This window comes from Bubalus kerabau, chromosome 3, assembly GCF_029407905.1.
Source record: "Bubalus kerabau isolate K-KA32 ecotype Philippines breed swamp buffalo chromosome 3, PCC_UOA_SB_1v2, whole genome shotgun sequence".
NCBI lineage: Eukaryota > Metazoa > Chordata > Mammalia > Artiodactyla > Bovidae > Bubalus > Bubalus kerabau.
Window position 1 is genome coordinate 99,033,967 of NC_073626.1, and position 13,252 is coordinate 99,047,218.

Consider the following 13,252-nt stretch of genomic DNA (forward strand, 5'->3'; position numbering starts at 1 on the left):
CTTGAAATTTTAAAATAATGCAATTTGATGTGGACCTTATACAGCTATTTTTCTGAGCTTTCTTAGAGTGCTTTCAGTCTAGAAATGCATATTCTTTAGTTCCGGGAAATGTTGTATCTCCATTTAAATTGTTGTGTTTTCTGTGGTACTCATGTAATTCAAATATAGGATCCTCTGGATTTATCATCTTATTTTATTTTTCTCTTTTCCTCTTTTTTTGATTGTGTGTATATTTTCATATTTGGGAGAGTTCTCCAGCTTTACCATTTTCTCAGATTTTTTTTTCTTATGTTTTCTTACTGTTACATCCTTATAACCTTCTGTTCTTATTTTGTGGATGCAACATCTCTTAACTTCCCGAGAATATAAATTATGAATCTTGTTTTGAAGTATTTTATGCTCTTACGCTTTATCTATTAATTCTGGTTCCTTTCTTCTTTCTTTTTTTCTTTTTTTTCCTTTTTGATCTCTTCCTTTCTACTTTCTATGTAGGAGGCTTTTTTCCCATACATGTGGACGTCTAATCTTCTTGTCTGTCCATATTTAAGATTCAGGAAATACAGATGAAAGCAACACTGTGTGTGTGTTGGAGACAGATGCTTGTCATTTAGTTGGTTTTCTGGTAGGATGCCTAAAGGGAACTTCACCAATTCATTGGAAGATTACAACTGCCAGTGTCTGCAGTTCTTTTTTATTTTTATTTTTAGGTTAGCTAATTTCTCTGGAGAAAAGCCTGTTCCCAGTATTCTGTGACTCAAAAAAAGAGAGTTCTCACCATTCAGAATGTAGAATTTCAGTGAATTTTTCTGTTTTTTGAATGGCATCACATGCTCACCCTTTACTAAATCTTGTGATTTTAGAGTTTTTCCACTTTTATTTCTCCACAAAATAAACATCTGGTTTATTCTCAGGTTGGGAACTTGTTGCCTAGTTACATGAGCTGGTGAGGAAGCCTGGAATCTAATTACTCCTCCTGAAAGCTTTCAGCCAATTGTATGGTAAGCCACACTATTCTTGCCCCCCACATTCCAGACACATTGGGTCTCTATTTCTGAGTCTAGTGTTCTCTGTGTGAACCAGTCTGGTGCTCAGGTCACACTGAAATGGAGCGAGATTCCCCCAACCCCGTGTCCTCAGTCTGCCTTTTGTCTGTGGAAAACTTTAGTCAAAGAATAAGTTTTATCAGTGAAGTGAGAAATGTGGGAACAAAGGAAAACAAAGGAGATAAATAAAAATAATGTAGTCATTAAGCATTGTCAAGGACCTTTAGTTCTTTTTCAATGGCTATAGATAATTTTTGGAGCCATATCCTGTGAGCTATCTTATAGATACTAAAACACCAGGTGGAAGAAGTTAAATACATGATGACCAGACTGTACCCACTACATGAGCCGCCACAGTTCTGAGAACTGACCTCAAAGAAAGGGCAACAAACCATTTCTTTGAGAAATGGAACTCTGGAACTGAAAACTAACTGTACCTGAAACAACCAAGATGCTGCTGCTCAGACCATTGATGACCAGTTTGAAAATGACTGTCAGAGATGACTGCTGTTTCTGCATGTAGCCCCCAACTCTTTCTATAAAAGTTCCTGCCCTACTGGTTGCCAGTGGTAGAGGTGGGGAGTCAGCCTTAAGACAGATGTCCACCTCCACCCGTCCCCCACTTGCCAGCATCTGAAATAAAGAAAACTTTCCTTTCCACCAACCTGGGCCTGTTTATTGACTTTTGGGTGGCGGTGAGCAGCCAGAATCTGCACTCTCTGGGTAACAACACACTTCCTTGAAGGCATTTGAACTTCAGTTTTCTCTGCACTGCTAACCAACTCTTCCATTGACTTGCTGCTGCTGCTGCTGCTAAGTCGCTTCAGTCGTGTCCGACTCTGTGCGACCCAATGGACGGCAGCCCACCAGGCTCCTCCTTCCCTGGGATTCTCCAGGCAAGAACACTGGAGTGGGTTGCCATTTCCCTCTCCAAAGCATGAAAGTGAAAAGTGAAGTCGCTCAGTTGTATCCGACTCTTCGCGACCCCATGGACTGCAGCCTACCAGGCTCCTCTGTCCATGGGATTTTCCAGGCAAGAGTACCATTCAAAAGTCTATTTTCTTTTCTTGTTTTTTTTTTTTTTTTTTCCCCTGGTCTTCTGGTTTTATCCCATTTTTATTACATATTCATTTTTGTAAATTTTAAAGAGGAGTCATATACGCATATGTTTGGATGTGTTGTGTTCAGGAGGTGATCTCATGTGTAGATCTCATACTGCAGACACGGTGACCTTCCTTTGGAACTCTGACAGAAAGCACATCACTAACTGCTAGACATTACCATGGCCTGCCATCGGCTGCATTCAAATTCCTTCTCATGTCATTCAGGGCCCTTCGGGGAACTCTGACATAAACCACATCACTCACTTCTTAGACATTACCATGGCCTGTCATTGTCTGCATTCAAATTCCTTCTCATGTCATTCAGGGCCCTTCATGCTCTATTCTGTTCTGTCTTCTGTAGCTCTGTGCTTGTGAGCTGCCATGCTCAGGTTGTGATTGTATCAAAGCCCTTGAAGTTTCACTGAAGTGGCATTGTCAGGCTTTTGTTTTTAACATACTATTCCCTCTGCATAAATTCTTCTTACCCTGTGACCCTCTGACTCAGGGGTAGATCATCAAAGAATGAGTTGTAAGTGTGCTTCCTATGTACTTCCTCTATTTGGTGTTAAAATTATTCAGGTTCTTGTCTTCACCCTGGCAAAACTTTAAGCACTTGCGGTAAAAGGCTAACTTTTCACTGATTTATTCCCTGATTTATTCTCAGTAGCTACTACAGTACCTGGAATACAGTCGCCAAATCTATAATTAAAAGTTGACAAACAGTTAAATTTATTTTTATTTCTATAACAGAATAAAAATGATGAGTGGATAATGTTGACATTTTAAAAGTGTTCCATCTCTAGATGTAAAACAAATAATTCTTCAGTTCAGTTTAGTCGCTCAGTCGTGTCCGACTCTTTGTGACCCCATGAATCGCAGCACACCAGGCCTCCCTGTCCATCACCAACTCCCAGAGTTCACTCAGACTCATGTCCATTGAGTCAGTGATGCCATCCAGCTATCTCATCCTCTGTCGTCCCCTTCTCCTCCTGCCCCCAGTCCCTCCCAGCATCAGAGTCTTTTCCAATGAGTCAACTCTGAGCATCAGGTGGCCAAAGTACTGGAGTTTCAGCTTTAGCATCATTCCTTCCAAAGAAATCCCAGGGCTGATCTCCTTCAGAATGGACTGGTTGGATCTCCTTGCAGTCCAAGGGACTCTCAAGAGTCTTCTCCAACACCACACTTCAAAAGCATCAATTCTTCGGCACTCAGCTTTCTTCACAGTCCAACTCTCGCATCCATACATGACCACTGGAAAAACCATAGCCTTGACTAGACGGACCTTTGTTGGCAAAGAAATGTCTCTGCTTTTCAATATGCTATCTAGGTTGGTCATAACTTTCATTACAAGGAGTAAGCACCTTTTAATTTCATGGCTGCAGTCACCATCTGAAATGATTTTGGAGCCCAGAAAAATAAAGTCTGACACTGTTTCCCCATCTATTTCCCATGAAGTGATGGGACCGGATGCCATGACCTTTGTTTTCTGAATGTTGAGCTTTAAGCCAACTTTTTCACTCTCCACATTCACTTTCATCAAGAGGCTTTCTAGTTCCTCTTCACTTTCTGCCATAAGGGTGGTGTCATCTGCATATCTGAGGTTATTGATATTTCTCCTGGCAATCTTGATTCCAGCTTGTGCTTCTTGCAGCCCAGCGTTTCTCATGATGTACTCTGCATATAAGTTAAATAAGCAGGGTGCCAATATACAGCCTTGATGTACTCCTTTTCCTATTTGGAACCAGTCTGTTGTTCCATGGCCAGTTCTAACTGTTGCTTTCTGACCTACATATAGGTTTCTCAAGAGGCAGGTCAGATGGTCTGGTATTCCCATCTCTTGAAGAATTTTCCACAGTTATTGTGATCCACACAGTAAAAGGCTTTGGCATAGTCAATAAAGCAGAAGTAGATGTTTTTCTGGAACTCTCTTGCTTTTTCCATGATCCAGCGGATGTTGGCAATTTGATCTCTGGTTCCTCTGCCTTTTCTAAAACCAGCTTGAACATCTGGAAGTTCACAGTTCACATATTGCTGAAGCCTGGCTTGAAGAATTTTGAGCATTACTTTACTAGCGTGTGAGATGGGTACAATTGTGCAGTAGTTTGAGCATTCTTTGGCATTGCCTTTCTTTGGAATTGGAATGAAAACTGAGTTTTTCCAGTTCTGTGGCCACTGCTGAGTTTTCCAAATTTGCTGACATATTGAGTGCAGCACTTTCACAGCATCATCTTTCAGGATTTGAAATAGCTCAAATGGAATTCCATCACCTCCACTAGCTTTGTTCGTAGTGATGCTTTCTAAGGCCCACTTGACTTCACATTCCAGGATCTGGCTCTAGGTGAGTGATCACACCATCGTGATTATCTGGGTCCTGAAGATCTTTTTTGTACAGTTCTTCTGTGTATTCTTGCCATCTCTTCTTAATATCTTCTGCTTCTGTTAGGTCTATACCATTTCTGTCCTTTATCGAGGCCATCTTTGCATGAAATGTTCCCATGGTATCTCTAGTTTTCGTGAAGAGATTTCTAGTCTTTCCCATTCTGTTGTTTTCCTCTATTTCTTTGCATTGATCGCTGAGGAAGGCTTTCTTATCTCTTCTTGCTCTTCTTTGGAAATCTGCATTCAGATGCTTATATCTTTCCTTTTCTCCTTTGCTTTTTGCTTCTCTTCACAGCTATTTGTAAGGCCTCCCCAGACAGCCATTTTGCTTTTTTGCATTTCTTTTCCATGGGGATGGTCTTGATCCCTGTCTCCTGTACAATGTCACGAACCTCAGTCCATAGTTCATCAGGCACTCGATCAGATCTAGTCCCTTAAATCTATTTCTCACTTCCACTGTATAATCATAAGGGATTTGATTTAGGTCATACCTGAATAGTCTAGTGGTTTTCCCTACTTTCTTCAATTTCAGTCTGAATTTGGCAATAAGGAGCTCATGATCTGAGCCACAGTCTGCTCCCGGTCTTGTTTTTGCTGACTGAATAGAGCTTCTCCATCTTTGGCTGCAAAGAATATAATCAATCTGATTTCGGTGTTGACCATCTGGTGATGTCCACGTGTAGAGTCTTCTCTTGTGTTGTTGGAAGAGGGTGTTTGCTATGACCAGTGTGTTCTCTTGGTCAAATTCTATTAGCCTTTGCCCTGCTTCATTCCATACTCCAAGGCCAAATTTGCCTGTTACTCCAGGTGTTTCTTGACTTCCTACTTTTGCATTCCAGTCCCCTGTAATGAAAAGGACATCTTTTTTGGGTGTTAATTCTAAAAGGTCTTGTAGATCTTCATAGAACCGTTCAACTTCAGCTTCTTCAGCTTTACTGGTTGGGGCATAGACTTGGATTACTGTGATATTGAATGGTGTGCCTTGGAAATGAACAGAGATCATTCTGCCGTTTTTGAGATTGCATCCAAGTACTGCATTTCGTACTCTTTTGTTGACCATGATGGCTACTCCATTTCTTCTGAGGGATTCCTGCCTGCAGTAGTAGATATAAGGTCATCTGAGTTAAATTCATCCATTCCAGTCCATTTTAGTTAGCTGATTCCTAGAATGTCGACATTCACTTTTGCCATCTCCTGTTTGACCGACCACTTCCAATTTGCCTTGATTCATGGACCTAACATTCCAGGTTCCTATGCAATATTGCTCTTTACAGCATCGGACCTTGCTTCTACCACTAGTCACATCCACAACTGGGTATTGTTTTTGCTTTGGTTCCATCCCTTCATTCTTTCTTGAGTTAGTTCTCCACTGATCTCCAGTAGCATCATGGGCATCTACTGACCTGGGGAGTTCCTCTCTCAGTATCCTATCATTTTGCCTTTTCATATTGTTCATGGGGTTCTCAAGGCAAGAATACTGAAGTGGTTTGCCATTCCCTTCTCTAGTGGACCACATTCTGTCAGACCTCTCCACCATGACCCGCCTGTCTTGGGTGGCCCCACAAGGCATGGCTTAGTTTTATTGAGTTAGACAAGGCTGTGGTCCTAATGTGATTAGATTGACTAGTTTCCTGTGATTATGGTTTCAGTGTGTCTGCCCACTGATGCCCTCTTGCAACACCTACCATGTTACTTGGGTTTCTCTTACCTTGGGCGTTGGGTATCTCTTCACTTCTGCTCCAGCAAAGTGCAGCCGCTGCTCCCTACCTTGGAAGAGGGGTATCTCCTCACCGCCACCCCTCCTGACCTTGAAGGTGGAATAGCTTCTCTAGGCCCTCCTGCGCCCACGCAGCCACCTCTCCTTGGACGTGGGGTACCTCCTCCCAGCCACCGCCCCTGACCTCGGATGTGGGGTAGCGCCTCTCGGCCGTTCCCGCGCCGTCGCAGCCTGGCACTCTCGGCTTCTGCCCCTGACCTCGGACGTGGGGTAGCTCCTCTCAGCCGCGCTTGTGTGCCGTCGCAGCAACCTTAAAACAAAACAAAACAAGACTCTAAAACTAGTCAAAAGTCAGATAAAAGGTAACATGTTTGCAAGTCATGGTGAAACCATTCTTCACAAGCGCTTGTGGGAAAATGAAGCAATAGTATCAGAAGGCAAAGTAAGGATTTACCCAGTGAAAGAACTTTATTTTTTGTGCATCTGCACAAAAGCTACTTGTGCTAAGTCGCTTCAGTCATGTCTGGCTCTTTGCAAACCTATGGACTCTAGCCCTCCGGGTTCCTCTGTCCATGGGATTCTCCAGTCAAGAATACTGGAGTGAGTGTCCATGCCCTCCTCCAGGGGATCTTCGCCACCAGGGATTGAATCCATGTCTCCTCAGTCTCCTGCATTGGCAGGCAGGTTTTTTACCACTAGTGCCACTTGGGAAGCCTGATGACTTTTTGCTTCTTATTTATTTATTTACACACTTATAAAGGATACAAACCCCAACAACCAAATAAATGGAGAGGTGCACTGAGCAAATTGTGGGAGCAGGAGGAATCATGGAGCTTCCATGCCCCTCTGGACACAACCTTCTCCTAGCACTTTAAATAACATGTTTATTGACTACTTTGGGGCTTCCCAGGTGGCTCAGTGGTAAAGAACCCACCTGCCAATGCAGGAGAAGCAGATATGATCCCTGGGTGGGAAAGATCCCCTGGAGGAGGAAATGACAGGAGGAGGAGCCTGGCAGGCTACATTCCATGGGGTTACAAAGAGTTGGGCACGACTGAGTGACTGAGCATGCATGCATTATAATAAAGCTAACTCTTTTTTTTCCCCAAGAAGTCATTAAAACATAAAGTAAGACATTTAAAAAAAGTCAATCCTCAAGTGCTCTCTTTTCAGTTGTTCAGAGTTAGATGTCGATGCTATGTTACCATGCATCTATATTAATATGCTTCAAGAGATTAGTAGAGAAGATCAGAGGATATAGACATTAACTCTTTCATTTGCTAATGTAACATGGCTAGAAAGTACGATTTAGTGTATTAAGAGGAAGTGGAGACAAGGGGTATAATTGGGGGCATGGGGTGGAGAGAAAGTGGAGGAAGCTACATCAAATTTTACTCTAATTGGCTTCTTAGCTTTCAGAAGATTTAGGATAAAATCACTAAAGTGAGTGACAATCTTATAAAAGAGAACAAGCATTTTTAAGAGAAAAAGAAATAGGATGAAAGAAAGAGAGAGAGGAAGAAATGGGTTGGGGGAGAAATGCTTCTTTTTAAAAATGTGAATCATGTGGTCACTGTAAAGGCATGAGAGGTCTCCCCTAGGGGCAGATCCGTGTGGCTCCTTCTGACAGCTTCAATAATGTCACAGGTAATTGCTAGCAACCATGAAATACCCTTTTCACCTTTTTGTGTGTGGCACTCAGACTGTTCAAAATGTCCAGGTTAATTAATATGAACTCTGCCTTTTAGGTGGAGAAGGAGGATGGTCCTAATTAGCCTTGCCTGACTGATGAGCAAGTGTGGTCATAGAGGTTGGGACTCTTGCTCAAGGTCATTCTGCAGCTCAGCTGCGCAGACTGAATTGAACAAGGTCTCTTGACACCCTATATGCAGCCTTTCTTCCTCTTTCCCTCTCTCTCCCTTTCCTTCTATTTCTGTCTCTCCTCTCTTTTATTCTGTTTTTCACTTTACTGTATGCAAACCAAATCTATAAATACTGGGATAATTTTTAATCTTTAGGCGAGTCATTATTTCATTTTCAGTATTTGTTCATCTCAAAGATAGTTGAACAATCTTTTATTCCATGCTCTTCTTTTTACCTGCTAGTGTGACTCAAGGTGGATAGTTTCACTTGAAGCTGTTTAATTGGTCTTTTACCCTGGATGAGGATGTGTGAAATTTTTCTTGAAAACATTTTATGACTTTGTTTGCTTTTAGCTCTGGAATTTTAAAAAAGAAATCTCCTTTGGATCAGCTTGCCATTGAGTCCCAAATCAGGGCCACAAGCTGATTGTCAGTGGCCAGCTTGTCTGGTTTTGATCACTGGGTTTGTCTTCAGTGGCTGTTTGCTCTAACATTTCCAGAGGTAGAAAATTCTGAAGCTATGTTGTTCTTCTTTTAAAACTATATCATGATGCTTTTTAAAAAAAATTATTTTATTTGATTTTTGGCTACTATGGGTCCTTGTTGCTGTGCACGGGCTTTCTCTAGTTGGCGAGTGGGGGCCGCTCTGTAGTTGCAGTGCACAGGCTTCTCATCGCAGTGGCTTCTCTTGTTGTGGAGCATAAGCTTAGTAGTTGTGGCATGTGGGCGCAGTAGTCGTGGCTCCTGGACTCTAGAGCACAGGCTCAGTGGTTGTGGTGCACGGGCATAGTTAACATAGGTGCACCATGGCATGTGGGATCTTCCCAGATCAGGAGTCAAACCGGTGTCTCCTACGCTGGCCGGTGGATTCTTTACCACTGAGCCACCAAGCATGTCGTGAAGCGATTTAGTTCTGAAGCATAATTTCTTTCACACACAGAGGTGATACACAGATGGGAATTTCTCCCTTTTTGCCTCGATGGTCTCCATTTCTTTAGAGTTAAGAACTCATTTGGATGGATTCGTGCTGATTTTCTTTGGTGAACTATTACCTTGTAGAGTTGTGATCTGTGTTTTATAATATGTTTTGGGCCACACCAACGAAAGAGGAGCCACCTGGAGTGTAACAGCTTAAACAAAAGGCAGCAGAGAATGTCAGAAGAAGTTAACCCAAAGGCAGCATTGAAAAACATAGGTCAGGGGAGGGGGCAGGAAAGGAAGCACAGCTGAAGTAGGCATCAGTGGGACAGGCATTGGGTCACAGAATAATATTCTCTGAAGGAGAAAGATACTCTTAAGCCTTTGGAAAGAAATGCAATAAATATTTCACAAACCTGCCAAGAAAAGCAAGAGGTAGAGAAGTTATTTATTATCCAGAGACTTCCATAGCATTGTTTTCCTCCTATACCAGGAAAGGCAAACATCTTTTAACTTATCTTTATGACATTTTTTGTTTGTTTGTTTTTTACAATGAAATTGGACTGAAATAAGAAAGAACATGGACTGTCAAAAAGTTCACATAAATAAATAGTGGATGCCCATTTTCTGCCTGCAGTGCAGGAGACCCGGATTCGATCCCTGGGTCAGGAAGATCCCCTGGAGAAGGAAATGGCTCCCCACTCAGTATTCTTGCCTGGGAAATTCCATGGAGAGAGAAGCCTGGCAGACTACAGTCCATAAAATTGCAAAGAGTCAGACATGACTTAGTGACTAACACTTTCACTTTTTACACAGGTGAATGTGCTGTTTTTTTTTTTTTTTTTCCCTCCCTAGGTATGACTGAAGTAGCTGTAGAAATCAGATTTCTTCTTCTCACTATTTGCAGCCCCAGGTTTCCTACTTCTTTTTCTTCTTTGCACAGAGAATCATGCATTTCAAGCCAGAGAATGGGCATGTAACCATGCCATTGGAGAACATTGGGCACAGGTGGCTGGCATAATGGCAGCCTTCCCGAAGTGACACTTAAGCTGAATCTTAGAGAGTAAAAAGGGGGTTGGCAAAGGTAAGTGCTCCAGGCAGAGAATTGCATGGGCATAGTTCCAGAGTGACTCGGTGCCTGCTGTTGGGGAATTTCCTGTAGTCAGCCTGCCCAGCCTGCGTCATGTTAACTATCTATGAAGGTGAGGGTTGACAAAACCCAGCAAACTGCAAACATGTAGGGTTCAGAATGGTTGGGTTCCAAGCTCGGCTTTGCTGCTTACTGGCTGTATAACTCTGGACAATTTATGTGGCCTCCGTAAGCCTCAGTTTTCTAATCTATACAATGAGAATAATAATATTAATTCCTCCTGTGGCTGTCTATAAAATCATGCATATAAAATTCTCAGAGCAGTGCCTGTCATATCATAAGGAATCAGTGTTAACTTTTATTTGATTGTAATTAATGTTGCAATTTTACTATTTGATTGTTCACCTCCAATTATGCATGCGTGTTTAGCTTTTAATGGTGATTATTGCTAAATTATCCTGTTATTGCTGCTTGATGGAGCTCCCAGCTCTCTTCTGTTGGCTTCAGAGATTTCTCTACTATTCCAATAAGACTGATGTCCGCATTACATTTGTTACCTTGTGGACTAATAAAAGAATATTATAGGCCTCACTTTGAAAAGGATTCACTGGCTGGAAAGTATAATATAAAAGGCCTTTGTTAGTGTTTCTCAGTTGCAGTCCAATTAATTTAACCAAAGAAGGGAGTCATATTTTATGAATTGTGGCCCTCAAAGGTTGAGCTATTACTGAGTTTCCTTAATGGAGACACTTTTTCTTGGGGTGTTCAGTCCTAATGCAAGGTTGGAATGAGCAAAGTAACCTGCTGTACAGGTCTGTACAGCTAGAAGATTAAGAAGCACCACCTCAAAAATGTTCCTGCTTGAGAACAAAAGAGTTAATATTTTTCTTGATGCAAAAAAAAAATGGATATCACATTAAAAACAGAGTGGAGATGGCTTATAGCTGACAATTCTATATCCTCATGTAGGGCTACTGAAGAAATCACTGTGTGTACTGAGAGGATTTGACCCCTGGATCAGAAGATCCCCTGGAGAAGGAAATGACAACCCACTCCAGTAGTCTTGCCTGGGAAATCCCATGGACAGAGGAGCCTGGTGTGCTACATACAGTCCATTGGGTCGCAAAAGAGTCAGATATGACTTAGCAGTTAACAACTGAGCTGCCACGGGCTGCTCATGCTTTGCAAAATTAAAAAAATTATTAGTTGTTTCTGCCAGTGGGCCATATAGGAGAAAATTTCCTTAAAATCATACCATCATCAGTTTTAAACAAAGGTTATAATAACAGTTTCTACACCTCAGAATTTTGGGGAAGGTTAAATGATATGATACCTGCCGTGGGCTTTCCATAGTGCACAGAAGAGTGGGAGGACTTGATAAATGGCACTGGATGCTACCCCTGCTGGGAGGGCACAAGTGGCAGAGTTTGGTGGTTAGAGAATGTATTTGTTGTTTAGTTGCTAAGTCATGTCCGACTCTTTGGACTGCAGCCCGAATACTGGAGTGGTTTCCAGGAGATCTTCCCGACCCAGGGATCAGACCCATGTCTCCTGAATTGGTAGGTAGATTCTTTACTGCTGAGCCACCAGGGAAGCCCCATAGAGAAAATATAGCCTGGATTTGAAGTCCAGCTTATCACTGAGTGCTAAGTACCAGTGGGCAATTGCTTAACCTTTCTGTGCTTCTGTTTCTTTACCTGTTGAAGGTAGATAGGTATCGTTATCTGCCTTACAGGGGAGTTTGAGAAGTACATGAGTGAATACCCACAAAGCGTAGGCACTAGTGAGGGGACCACAGTAAGGGCCAAACTAAATATGAGCCCTTAGCAGCAGCAATTGTAGTGCAAAACAATTTATCTCTGTCTGAAAAGCACAGGATTAACCATCCTTTTTCATTAAATTGACCTTTTTAGATAGTAATTTATGATACTTTACAGATTTGTCTTGCTGAAATTTGTTGTTTTGTCTATAGAGGGACTCACAGATTCTATATTATTATTCTAATATTAACTAACTGTTCTGGCAAATATTACTCAACCACCTTCTGACCTACTTTTGGGACTTCAGAGGTATTATTTAGGATTACATTTTTTCTAAGGAAACAGTTCAATAACTCTTTAATATCTCTTTCCCTCTGGGATCTTGGTGGTGTGGTAGAAGGCAATATTGATTATTTACTTACTGTTTTTACATTTTCTTTCATTTATGGGGAAACAGATGGATTGCTTGCAGGCAACGCCAACCTTAGGAGCTAAGGGCACACTTTAGGGTTTTTGCTTTTTTTTTTTTTTTTTGACATTAAACTGGTCAAAAAACTAAGCAGGGCTTTGAGAAACATTTTTTGAGGCAATTCTATCATCTCTTTTATCCCTTTACCTCCCCTCAAAAAATAAATAAAAATCTGTAGCTAAACTCTACATTATTAAGTCACCACAACATACAATTAAAGAATGTCAAAAAGTGTGAAACAGTAGTTCTGTCTTTCTAGTAAACATACATTCTTGATGGACCTGGGGAGAGTTAGTTGAATCTGTCCATTGCTGGGGAATCTGGAGAGGAAAGAGGTCAGGAGAGATGATTGTGATAAAGAGAATTCCAGGCAGAAAGGCTCTCAGACTCCCATAGCAGAGAGAAGAGGGTGGTCTTCCCCACACCAGAAGAGCAGTTTGAGCACTTTTATGACACTAGGTGTGGCATGAAAGAACTATAAGGTCTGAAATACTAGCTTTGCAAAAAGGCCTGGGCACCCATCACCACATCTGGACATTGAGTCTCCAATGTGGATTTTCCCAGATATGCTGAAGGTAGCCAGGGACTAGACCATTTAACATAGTATAACTTAACAATATAAGAAGATTGGCATGTGGGCCTCTGACACTGAGTCATAAATAATTTTAATTCCAATCATTCATTCATTCATTTGTGAATATTCACTGAGGGACTGCTATGAGCTGGGCACCATTATTGATCCTAGATACAGAGTGGGAAGCAACAGAGACAAAATTCCTGCCCTCATGGAATATAGTCTTATAGTCTAGTGGAATAAGACAGATAATAAATATGCAAATGAATTAATGGACCAGATACTTTCAGAGGGTGATAAGGGCCACAAAGGGGTACTTGATGTGGGGGACTGCAAC